We start from the raw sequence: 13989 nt of genomic DNA, 5'->3' as shown, positions 1-13989 counted from the left end.
TAAAATAAAAATCAAACAAATTGTACAGTGCAAGTTTAAGGCAGGAAACCTCCTGTACTCTCCCAGATCCATGGCAAAACATTAAAAAATGCATGTATAGCTAGTAATCAGGTGCCAAGATTCCTTAGCAATATAAACAATGGCATAAATATTTTGTAATTTATTAAAACTAAAACTGCAACTGTTATGAGATAGCAGTGTTAAGGCAAATGTGCAAAAATTTCTATTGTGGACAACTAAATTTCTATCTATCTATCTATCTATCTATCTATCTATCTATCTATCTATCTATCTATCTATCTATCTATCTATCTATCTATCTATCTATCTATCTAATCATTTCTGAATGTTACATAATAATATAACATTTCTACTTTGTATATTGCGTTGCATTTTTAAAACCCAAATCAAGTTAGTAAAAAAAGTATTTTATAATCACATTTTGTGTTCTTAAAAGATGAAAAAGGAATAAAGCACTCGTTGTTACTGTATTAAAATATTCATAATGTATACAAACAGGTTTCACATATGAGCCCCAAAACCAAGCTGGTACTAAGGAGGCCATAATGTATATGCAGATCAAATCCTGTTATAGCGGATACTGAAGTAACTAAATTTTCAGAATAACAAATACTTTTTGGTAGAGCAGACAAACGTTCATACAACATCATTTTTAACAGATTTTGTTTTAACAGAATGTAAATTTCAGTTTAACAAAGATTTTTTTCGACTATAAATGGCCACTGAAAATAATAGAACCCTGCAACAGGCTGTCTCTTTATTGTTAAACCAAAAGGATGTGACATTCTGTTGCGAAATTTCTCAGGAAGTCTCAGCAAGGCTCAGCGCAAGTGTAGGCAAGACATCATAAATATAACAAAATTCTGAATCAGTGCCCCACGACACTGGGTGTAGTGTTGTGTGCAGATACTATACTGTTCAAATTTCATAGAGCTTAACAAAGTTTTCTTTCCGATGAACAAAAATGTGAAAAACGCCATCAGTTTACACTGAAAAAAAACATCTCATTTTCTTTCTGCATTCATACCTGTATTTCTATAAAAAAAATTTACATCTAACGTTTCATTTTCATAAAATAATTCAGATAATTTCAATTTTTTTTTGCAGTTTAAGAAACGCTGTTTTTTTATACTGGTATTGACAAGAAGAAACACGAGAAACACAAAGGTGACTTCAGGTTTCCAAGGAACATACAGGTACTTTATGACTGTATACAGAAAGCAGGTTGAGTATCAAGACTTCATTCAAAATAGAAGCTGTTAGGAGCCCTAACATGGGGGCAGTCATCCTGCTTTAGTTCCCGCTGTGGCAGGCCAGAAGAGTGCAAGGAAAAGCAGGTCAAAGCCCAGAGTTAATTGTTCTAAACATCGAACTACAAGGACGTTACACAGTAAGCCTGATCCTACAGAGGAAAACCAAATGCTTTGACCTTGGTTTACTGTTTACCAGATTCAACAGAGCAGCTATGGATCTGTCCTTGCACCACAGCTGTTAAGAGATGGCGAATCACTGGTAACCCCATTCACAATAGTATATGTATTTTCCCTATATTTGTTATAACAAAATTTCTATTGTAATGAAAGATTTTTATGGTTCCATGAATATTGTTACAACAAATAAGTACAAGGGGGAGATGAAAAGATAGAAATACAAAGTAACAAATAAACAGAACAATAATCAAACACTGCCATTGCTCTAAGAATACTTAAACAGGTTCAGTCCGCTGTCAGAGAGGTAAGTGGCTTACTCACTTGCTGCCTCTACTATTTTGCCTTGATTATTCTTTTTCTGTTAGATTAGGTTTAGGAAGCATGACAACTGCTGGACCATCTCCCCCCTTAGCATTCTGGGGTGGCATAACCTGGGCCCACCCATATCTCACTTCTGTCTTTTTTTAAAAGGTGTTCTATCTTGCTCTTCACATACTACCATGTAGCAGTGTTCCTCTTATGGCAGGGCCATGGTGCCTTGCAGTGGATTTTTTTCTTCTTACTATTAGGTCCTTGTAAGGCCATCTTCAAGTCTCATGTTATCATTCTGTTCTTGCAATTTCCCTCCTGACCAGGTTCTCTACTACATTGTATATTTGAAAATATTTACAATAGCTAGAATACATCATAGTTTGTTTAATAATATTTTGTTTTAAGATGAATGCCTTTCTACATTTTTTAAAACCTTAGCTTATAAATTTATTATAGCAGTGTCTTCTGCCAAATCCAGTTTATATAATAAAATGCAGCAGATGACACAATGCTACCCATTTGTAGAAAAGGAAAATAAGTGCCATAATTCACTAGACTGACAATTAGTCAGAGTACCCAAAACATGTCATAAGTCATGTGCAGCCCTTTAGATTACAAACCAACAAAAATATTTGAGCTTGATCTAACTTTCAGAATACATAACTTACTATGTATGATGGTATGAACTAAATACATTGCTTGTATTAAATAATAATGGTTATTGGTTATTGAGTGTTGTTTACTTTCCTGGGTTTTTCATTGGTTGATTACTACTCTATTATGATGGACACAGCATTCTTAGCACTATTGTCTTCCCTTCCCCAAATACAAATGATCACATAACTAATACATCCAGTCGCTCCAAACTTCACAGTTGCTAGAGGTTTCACTGTACTGGCAACAGATAGTTCTAGTGTCTACCATCACCAACCTGAATAACAAAAACATCAATAATGAAAATATTACCTGACATGAAGCTATTCTAATTATGCCCTTAAATAAGGATTTGTTTTTCCTTACAGCCAATGAATGAAGCTAACAATCAGACTAAAAAATTATACAGTAATAACAGGTTTGTGACTTTGTTGTGTTGGAGGTGCCAGAGCTTCAGTGATATTCACAACCATGTTGTAAGAAAGCCTTGAGCTCTGACAGTGTTGAATTTGGCATTTGGCCACACAAAAAGTGATGAAAAATTATCTACTATTATTGTTCATATAAACTACTTAGCTAAACACACTTAAATAAGGGTACTTGGAGCCACCCTAGCATCAGACCTGGAGGTATTGCTTGCCAAGAACTACCTGATTTCATACATAATACAGATGAGCCCACTCTAAAGAAACCACTTGCAGTTGCCTGTTGTGTAAGTGTACTCTGCTGAAATGTAATGGTACGATACAAAGGTCACTGAGTGACAGGAAGAAATGGGAAAGATCGTCATGGGTTGACCTTGTCAACGGACAGAGGTTTTTGGGAGATGAAACATGATCTGACCGCTGTGGAAGTAGGTGGAGCATTTCGAAAAGTTTGCTAATCGACTTATTCTGACTACTCTGTACAGGTTTCTTCAGTTCTAGAACAGGAATCCTCATAAAGTTTTTTTTCTTTTGCTACAAGGTATAAGCCCAAGGGAACAGTAATTATATTCAAAAGCTATCAGCTGACAACCTATTATTGCAGGATCACATCAATTTTGAATTAGAAAGAAGATAATTGATCACAGCATTCTTCCTTTATTGGCAATCTATAGCTATATTAGATGTTTTCAGTTTACATGAATTGAGAATAATGAACCCTGATAAGACCTTACTAATGGAGGCATCTTTAAAGTGTTGTGGCTAAAAGAGGCATGTATTGTCTTAGAGACAATGGACCAACTGGTTGCCAACTAGATGTCAGGAAAAAGCTATAGCTGATAGTAATGTGCCAATCAGAGAAAATGGAGGAAAGTAAGGAAATGGCTTTATGTTAGAGGTATCCCATAATTCCATGGATAATGATCTTTGGGTTGCTTTAAAGAAGTTCTGGCAAGCAAGTGACAGACGTGGAGTACTTGTGAATGATTTTTTGGCATTTGGTTGAGTTCATTTGATTGGACTTTATGAAATGTTTGATTTTGCTTCCATAATGTGTATGCTTTTGGTTGCTAGAATATCAAAGAAAAGGAAGGTTTGTAACGTCGCATCTCAGTTCATTGGCACATAATATTTTACTCTTGGGTTTATCTGGCTGTGGTTTTTAGTGCACATTGAAATAGCTGGCGGATAGTAATGAAAGATTAACAATGAAAATCAGAGCCTGCAAATCTGAGCTTATGTTTCTCTGCTGGAAAAGATTGACTTTCCCTCTGCAGGCACAAAGAAACTAGTTGCACCATTTGGAAGCATTTCTGTACTTTATGTTGTTGTTTACAAATTAAATTAGTGAATGACCAAGTGAGAGGTGGTGCATTGGAGGCAATGCTGCAGGTTCTGCATCAATGACAATGAAGCTAGAGCTAAGTTCTTGGACAAAGTTAATGATTTATGAGTAAATGTGTGTCCAAATCATCTATGGTCAAAAGCTTTGGGTAGTATTATACTTTAAAATTCATAGCATGTGCTCAGTCTTCACAATGAATTAATAATGTCCAGAAGGAAAAATTAAGTCCATCTTTTCAGTTTTCCATTTTATTAAAATGATACTCAGTAGAGGTCATGGTAAACAGCAGCACCACTCAAAAATACTTGGAGCAAGTAGCCAACACCTAGACAGGTGGCTGGTCAATAACAATGCATATTCTGTAGACCAGTTTAAATTTGTCAGTCAACTTAATCACAAGATGGAAACCATAAAACCACATGAGCACACAGATTGAACTTATACTCAGTACTTCCAACTGTATTGCTGTGCTGCTCTGGAGAGCTGATTTGATTTAAACCTGGATAGAAATGGCAGAAAGACAAACTATTAGTAATATATGACATGCAGATTAATTTTATAGACAACATTAATTGAATGTACCTGCCAAATTAATAAATTTTTTAACTAATGTTTGCAGCACATTATCTAGAATTTGAAACAAAAATGTAAGAACATAAGTAGGCTTACTTCAAAAATAAAAAGCCCATTAAGCATTTGATATTCTTTAGGATGTCCATGTGATGTTGTTTACTCATAATTATGTAGTATGTCTGAGTAAAAGTTGTTGCGATATGGATAAAGAAACTCTTAAAGTGTTAACTCATCTCTTATAACTGTATATATGGAGACATTGTTTACCTGAGGTCTCAAATTCAGATTCTGGAGGGCTGTAATTGCTTCAGGTTTTTGTACCAACTTCTTAAATAGTAATCAATTATTGCTGCTAATGGAACACATTTCTTTTGTCGTAATTTTAATTGACTTGCTTATATGATTCACAACCTTTAAAATATTTTTTTTTTCTTTAAGCAGCAGCCAAACAATAATGAGATACTAAGTATGCCAAAACATGACTATTTTATTTGATCCTGTTTGTACCTATTCATCCATCATGCAATAGCAGTTCCAATAAAATATTTGAAAGAAGAAAACAAAGGACTGAGAAATATTGATCTGCTCTGGTCCACAGAAGATTTTGATGATGCTCCCAGAAAAGAAAAAGAAAATCAGCATTTTTGGAAATGTCTGGTCTTACAGAATTCTAACAAGACATGGAATTAAATAATGTGTGTCATTACCAGCAAGAAATTGGCTTCTAATTAAGAAATTGGTTGGACTAAAATTGGTGGACCTGGAGGAATTTTTGAAACCCCCCGAGTTAACTGGTCATCTGTTTGCTTGCCTGGTATCTCATTAGTGCTTGGCTGCTGGTTAAGAAAAAAAAACAAAAAAACAATTAGGGGTTCTGAATCTTAAAAAGCAAGCCAATTAAAATTAAAGCAAATGAAGACTGTTTCATTAGCAGCAGTAATTGGCTGCTAATTAAGAAACTGGTCAGAATGAAAACCTGTAGCCACTGTGGCCGGGCCCATAGGATCTGAGTTTGACACTCCTGATATGTATACTTTACACACCAGTTCAACACTGTTGACTTTGCAGGGAACACTTATATGATCAGCTAAAGTGCTATTTTATGTTTATAACTGTAAATCATAACCATTTATCAGGTAATTACTTAGGTAGGTAATTATTTGTGTCATGTAATTAAATAGATAGATAGATAGATAGATAGATAGATATTTAATTGTTTATACTGTATTTGTCCCCAAGGGGAAATTAAAATTTTACAGAAGCTCCAAAAATAAATAAAAACATCTGGCTTCAATTCCAGAGGGCTGCTAAAGTCAATACAGGTTTTAGGAGGCAGTAACATGAGGGCAGACCTGCTTGGATTATGCTACAGGCTTATATATAAAGGCATTAATACATGTGGGTGGCACAGTGGTAGCACTGCTGCCTCACAGTTAGGAGGCCCGGGTTCGCTTCTCGGGTCCTCCCTGCGTGGAGTTTGCATGTTCTCCCTGTGTCTGTGTGGGTTTCCTCTGGGTGCTCCGGTTTTCTCCCACACTCCAAAGACATGCATGTTAGATGCATTGGCGATCCTAAATTGTGCTTGGTGTGTGTGTGCCCTGCGGTGGGCTGGTGCCCTGCCCTGTGCTGGATGGGATTTGCTCCAGCAGACCCCCGTGACCCTGTGTTAGGATACAGTGGGTTGGACAATGACTGCCTGACTGACATTAATCCATTAAAGAGATTTGACTCCTTCTTTGAAGTCACCAGCATTATGAATGATTCATCAAAAAGATATTGGTACAGAGTGAATCATTCCTGTTGCTGTGTCGGCCAGGATGATATAACTTACTTTCCTGGGCAGTGACATGGACAAATTCAGTCCACAGTTCAAAGCCTGTATCACACATTTAGTTTTAATTACACCGTGCTCTCTTTTTCAGCACTGCACGGGCACAAAAATCTCCAGCCATCCTTCTTTTTTCCCTCAGTCTTATGAAACCTGTCCAGCATTAAAATATTGACTATAGTTTGTATAGTTCCCTGCAGTACCCAGCTATCACAGTACCCAAATTTGCCCTAACTCAGTATGAGATATAACAGATCAAACAACTTATATGAAAGCAACTGAACATATCTCATTATATGAAATCAGCACATTACTGAATCCTTTCCACCTTATTTTAGTCTTCACTCGACATCGTCACTTCTTCTATCTCCACACGAACATGGAACCTTTATCCTTGTCATGGATTTTCACCCTTTTTATTTCTGGACAAATAGCTTTTCCAACAGGGTGTAACAGGGCAGTTTAGGGGAGGGTGATGGTGGCGCTACCAGGTAAATACGGGAATGTTTCATATATCCCACTTTAAATTTTTTTAGAGGCTTTTAAATTCTCTAATGTTACAGACGTAGGCAGCAATCAGATCTTTTACGCTCACTGTGTGACATTTCTCAGGTTCACAGCTTGTCTGAGAAGCAGTTGAAATGGGTCTGTGTTGACAGCAGCCTCTCTTCACTTTAGTTTAAAAATTCATCCAAAAATGTATAACAAGCCAGAGGCCAAATCTTAACATTACTAATTAATAACATTAATTAATTACATTAAAACCATTAATAACTGTAAATAAAATTTAAAAAAGAGAAAGAGGGTTTCTGTAAAGGCTGCGCTGGTGCTGCACCCAGAAGTTGATTACTGCATATGATTTATATCAGTTCATTTATATTACTTTTAAATGAAAAAAGATGCAGAGACAGACTCAAGATTGTTTATGTCAACTAAGCTGAGAGTATTCTCCAAGAAGAGATGGAAAATGGTGTTAGGCATTGGATGGCCTGGACATCAGCAGCAGTATGATGCCACTTCCACCTTTACTAGGTAAATGAGTAAAATGTATTTATGAGTATTAATCAGCATAAAACATACATAACATTCTAAAATCTGCTTCATCTACTTCAAGGTCACAGGGAACTGCAGCCTATCCCAGCAGCATCAGGTACAAAGTAGGAACCATCTCTGAATGATAAGCCAGTACGTCATCAGTTCACTGATACACACACCCACAGGGGGACAATTTAAAGTCGTCCAATAACTTAACCAACAGGTGTTTAGGAATGTGGGAGGAAAACTAGAGTACCCAGAGGAAAGGCCAAACAGCCCTAGGAACAACATGCAGACTCCCCACAGACAATGAATGTTCATGGGATTCAGATGCAGGAATGAATGTTTTGAATTTTGATTTTATTAAACTAACATACTGATAATGTGTGACCAGGAAGGTACAACAATAAAGGAGAAAAGGAACATGATTGCTATTTTATCCTACCATTCTCAAACCTGCTTATTGCCATTCAGGGTATTGATTTAGTATAGTATATATTTATTTGCATATGGGATATGTGCATGGTCTAGAAAAGTCATAAACCATGAAAGTAGCTTCAAAAAAAATGTAATGTGGAACAAAGGCAGAATCCTTTGCATAAAAACATTTTGAAACACTTTGTGCTCCAATTTGAGTGGTACGGAACTAATAAATAATTCATAATAATTTCATAAATGCTGGAGAAGCCCACACTGGCACTTTGTTGGCCTTTCTAGTTCCAAATATGAGTTACACCTTTATGTGGAAACAACTAACTTTGTCAAATTTCAAGGAACTAAACAGTACTGTAATATTTTTAAACAAATTCTGTCAACCAGGTATTTTGTTTAACTCCACACATTAAAAGTAAAATATATGTAATTCAAATTTTGTAATAAGCCATATCATTCTGTGGGCCACTAATCAAGAATCAACGGTTGTGGTTTTATTCACTCTATAAAAATAAAAATAAAGAGCTGCACTGAGGCCATAATGTAATGCTTTCAACTTGAATACAATGTTTACAATACAAAATGCTTTAAGAAAAAAAAAAAGTTATTCTGCAAAATTTATAAAAGTGGCCAAATCTGACAAAGCGGCCCGACTAAGTTTTAAAATAAAGTTATAGAATATGGAAAGGCTTCTGTATAGACAAACTTTCCAATGCTAGCGTGCTTTTCCTACCATATGGTTAAACATCCTCTTGGCACAATGTACAGAAAGGGTTTGTTTTTTTTGATTTTCTATTTTATCGAATTTATTAAAAGAAAATAACATTCCACACAAGCAAGTCAACTTGACAAAACTAAATTCAATTCAACGCCCCCACAGCCAGAGTAAAACTTTAAGAGTAGAAAAAAAGGAAAGATTTTAATATTGAAAAAGATAGTAATGCAAAAATGTGGAAACTTCAAGCAATAGCTGAAGGTCAGACTCTACCTAAATACAAAATGAGTATTGATTATTACACAGTAACCAAAATAGTAAAGCTTTGAACAAAGCAATTCAGAAATAACAAATACAGTTTGTTCTATCACTTTAGATACTATTTCAGTTAATTCTATGGAAACATTTGGCACAAGCTCTGGATGACATTATTGGTTCACCATTCTCTAGATAGCTGGATGGAAAAAGAATGTTGACTAGATCATGCACCACTCAGTAAATGGAACAGAATAATGAAGAGTTGGATGCTGCATTTTCTATTGGTAAACCAAATACCACAGATTTTGTGAAAACAATAACAGACGGCATGTTAAGCACATCTGTATTGATGTATTAATTATGAAACAGCCCCTCACACAGACAGACGTTCCAGCGCTGCTCTCCGTTGTTCTACCCCTGCAGCTTACCATCTGGAGATGTCCTATCCAACTCAAAATATGAAAAAGCTCAATTAGTGTCTATATGCTCGATCTACTTGCTACATACAAAACTTTCACTGAAGGACTAATAGAGTGGAATCAAACATAACAAATATTGCATACAGCATTTCAATTCACAGATCAAAAAGTGGGCTGTACTGAAGAGTGTGATTTATAGCTGCCTGACAATTTATCTTTCAGCCAGGAATAGTTCCAAAGTGATACAAGTAAAAAGCAGAAAAGTGACAAAACGTCTGCAAGGTGATTCAAACATTACAATCTGTTAAATAATAATAATAATTAAGCACAAGGCAGGAACTAACTTTTGGTATGTCCATTTTAGGGTAAGCTCAAAGACATTTCCATTTCCTCAATCAATCAAACTAAGACACACACCTTTGACATTTGGGATGACCATGGACTATCCAGTAAAAATGAAAAACATTCACGCAGATTTGACTAGACCAGGATTTGAACTCAGAATTGTCAATATTGTTATATATAATATATATATATATATAAAATATTGTTATATATACAGTAATATATAATATTGTTATAATATTGTTCAAATTTGCTTTTTTGCAGCATTTTGGGATTTGAATATACTAATTCAACTTGGAGTACTTCACAATTTGGAAAGGAGGCTCATAAATTGTTATTTTGTTGATAGGTTCTCACTGGTTTTCTTTTTCCTTGCACAATAATTGTATTCTTCATGAGAGTATTTGAATCCTACAAGATGCTCCATACTTTGTGAGTGTTGCCATTACCTAACCCTAGAGGGTTATAGCATGTGCCTCAAAGTAGTACAGAAAGGCTTTTTACTTCATTTTAAATTTATTCAATCACAGTCAACATTTCTGACTAGTTCAAATTCACATATTTTTAAATTATAACTCATGTGACACTTAGGAGATATGTGATGCCAAATCTTCACTCTCTTTATTTCTGCATTTTTAATTTGAGAATGTAACCTTGGTGTTGTTGTTAATGATAAAGTTTTATGTCTTTAGTTTGTTGTGAAATGAGCTACATATAAAGTTAATTGATTTTTTATTAATGTATACATTATTTTTCTTTTGAACAGTATTCTGAACAGTAGGTTTAATATGACAGAGAGAAATTACTTTTCTGTATGGACCTCAGAGTTCACTATGGTTAAGATCTGAGTAGGTATGCATGTTATTCTTTACACATCTTGCTACATATTAAATGTTTCCTTTGTGCCTTGTTGTAGTATAACAGATAAACGCAAGTCAATTTTCAGCCTCAGGGCTACAAAATAAGTTATTCTATTTTTATATTTGCCATAAAGATGAAGACATAGGAGAAATTAGTATATATCAAATCAAGTCTAAAATTGCAGACAATATAAACTATTTTTATTCAACATTTTGATACTGTTAAGCTTGTATGATATTCACTAGTGCATTTTATTTATTTTATGCTTGTTGCCTCTGCTGTTTTGATGCAATATTATTGTTTTTCTGATTCATAAAAAATATGCATTGAGCTGAAAGTCATTTTGAGGAAATAAATAACATCCATTTCATAAGATAAATTTACAGATACAGGATCTTTTTTAAAATATCATTGCCCTCAGCCAAGTGTCTGGTGCTTAGGACAGGCTGCAATCATTATGAAGAATCACTTGATAGGAACTGTTGGCCCTCGGAAGGGAAACAAAGGCAGTTAGGAGAGATGAAAGGAAGAACTTAAAAGGGCAAAAAAGCCAAGGTAACACAAGTGGAGATGAAATTCAGAAGTGGGCCAAGCTCAGAAAATTTCACTTTTTCTTTTTTTTATCTGATTGCCAAATTACTTTTAGAAATCAAAGGGATTAAAACATGACAAATAACCCATAAAATTAAAATTGAGTGTGTCTAAAGAAAGCAAACTTTACAGATGTGTTCATGTGAAAAGTAGGTTAAGTAAATGTAAGGACACTGAATTCTACGAGCACTTTAAACATTTTCTTTAAAAGACTCTGACTGGTTCTTTATCGGTATCACAGCAATTTAAGACATTTGTGATTAATGTTAAAACATTTTCAATATTCTGAAACAAAATCCTTTGGCAGAATTGGGCATCGTAACTTGGCAGCATGGCATGCCTTGTATTTAATAGCCAGGTGGCACTGCAACATATTGACGTATTTCCTGGAATTGTTAAGAGTCATTTATCCGACCAGCCAGGTACAGACAGAGTAATATGCCCATTTTTGTACAGAGATCAGGAATATTTGTGTTTCATAATTTGTTAGCTGAATTTTTTCAAAGACTTTCTTCACTATCGTAAGTATATCAAAAGCTTTGGTTTTATAAAGAAAAAAAAACAACTTTGGACACAAGTGCTGCCGCTTGCTTTTCCCCACAGTCCTCATTAGAAAAAAGCTGCTTCCAATTAGATGCAATCCACACGCCAAATCAATCTTTCTCTTGTGCCCTCTTTCTTTGATTACTTCTGAAAATATTTATATTTCCTAATAACTTGAATTTTGTCTTACAGCCAATGATTAAATGCAGACGAAAAGCAGTGAAAGAATAGAAAGCAAATAAATAAATAAATGCATACAAATACATAAATAAAACTGGAAAATAATAACCACTTTATTTGGTGCCCCCCCTATTGTACAGCAATGGAAATTTGGCAGTTTGAACTTGTAAAAATGTCAGGTTCATTTCTCTAATAAAGAAAGATTTAGTGGGGCCTCTTATGAACAAATGCAACTTTCTTTATGTATTTTGTTTCTTAGGCACTGCAAAAGTAATTCTGAGAAAACATTTTTTGGTTCTATTAACTTCTTGTAGCCAGCAATGTTCAAATTAAGATACTGTCAATATACAGGCAATTGGAACTTGTGAAAAGAAGTAAATTTCTTTTGTAGATGACTTTCTCTGCTGAACCATTGAGTTATGTTGAAACAGAATTAGAATAAATGGGTAACAGCAAGAAAAAAATACATACTGTCTGTGGCAGGCTTGGTAAACTCTGACTCTGGTTGCTTTTGTTTCCCAGCAGCTTGCTGAAGGAAATGGAGGATGGATGAATTAGCCAGGGCTACCTGTCACATAAAGAAAAAGAAGGAAAATGGGAGCAATTAGATTCAAAAGACTTGATGAGATAAAAAAAGCCTGATCAATTAGCAATTTGTACGAAAACTAATTAACAAATTTTATCTAAGTTTGTACTTATGAATCTTTAATCGGTATGGGTGGATACATGTAATATTCTGTTTTACAAAGTCATAATATAAATTGTTGGCTCTTGGATTTTTTAAATAAATAATTGATAAGAAACAAATTGTGTAATGTAGATACCACAGGAGAAAGCTTTCACTTTTCTGTCTCCAATGTGACAGAGATCTAATCAAGAGTTCTTATGTATTTTACAGACACAGTTGTACAGTATATGCACAATTAACATTAAAGCCTATAAACTTGAAGTAAGGAAGAGATATAGAGAGAAAAGGCAGAAGATAATTATTCTCCTCTACTACAGTGTGACATCCTCAAGAGGTGACTTCTGTGAAATGAAATGAGACCCAGAGTCCCCAGGGGGAGTCCCATAGCACAGGTGGCATATTGAATAAAAGGGTTGAGCTAGTGTCTTAAATGAATTAATAAAGTAGAGGCATTAGTCCAGAAAGCACCTCTGAAGAGCAATGAAGAAAGCGAGTGGCTGTTCTCATTACAAAATTCAAGAAACACAATAATTGTAAACAAAGTGAAGAACATTGTTGTGGGTATCTTTTTAATAAGTATTTAGAGTTAGATACCCTGAAATCTTGAATATTTCTAGTTTTGTGTATGACAGCTCCCTATGAAAAATGTCCATATTGTGACCTTCTCAACCAGTTGTATCTCGAGCAGACAACTGCTGTCTATCCAGCTCCTTAATGTCATCAGAACTTTTTCAAAGAACTGTGTTCTGAGGGAGAAGTCTGCTATGTTCTGCTTTCCATATGTCAAGAATCATGTCTGTTCCTAAACCCAGCCACACCCTTCCTTGTAAGAAACCTTTCCTTACCAAAGGCCTATTTTGATTTTTTTTTTCTCTTTGTCAGTTCTTTCTTGCCTCCTGAGCTTTGAATCTTGTGCTCATCTTTTGAACTCTGCCTCGCTGGCCCTTTCTGTTGTGATTTTTTCTTTATTTTTGCAGTCTTGCCTTTCCAACTATGGTTCTTCTCTCTCTTCAGCTGCCTGCCTATGTGCAGTTGGAAACTGCCTTGAAGTTATCTCACTGTCAGACATCCTTAGCTATTTTGTTCACTTTGGGATGGATCCCTTTCACTGTTCCTGATGCTCAAATCACATAAGGGCTATTGAGTAAAGAGTAGAGTTATTCAGCATTGTGCTTAATGCACAGAATAACACCATTCTGACATACAGCAACAAAATTAAAATAATGATTTGATAATCCATTTATAAAACACCACTACTCAGAAATGATACATTACCAAAAGTGAACGATTTCCTGTTTTTAATACTTGAAGTGTAGTATTATCTCTATGTTGTA

The sequence above is a fragment of the Polypterus senegalus genome, chromosome 12 (assembly GCF_016835505.1).
Source record: "Polypterus senegalus isolate Bchr_013 chromosome 12, ASM1683550v1, whole genome shotgun sequence".
In the NCBI taxonomy this organism is placed as follows: domain Eukaryota; kingdom Metazoa; phylum Chordata; class Cladistia; order Polypteriformes; family Polypteridae; genus Polypterus; species Polypterus senegalus.
Note: the sequence above shows the minus strand (reverse complement) of the source record.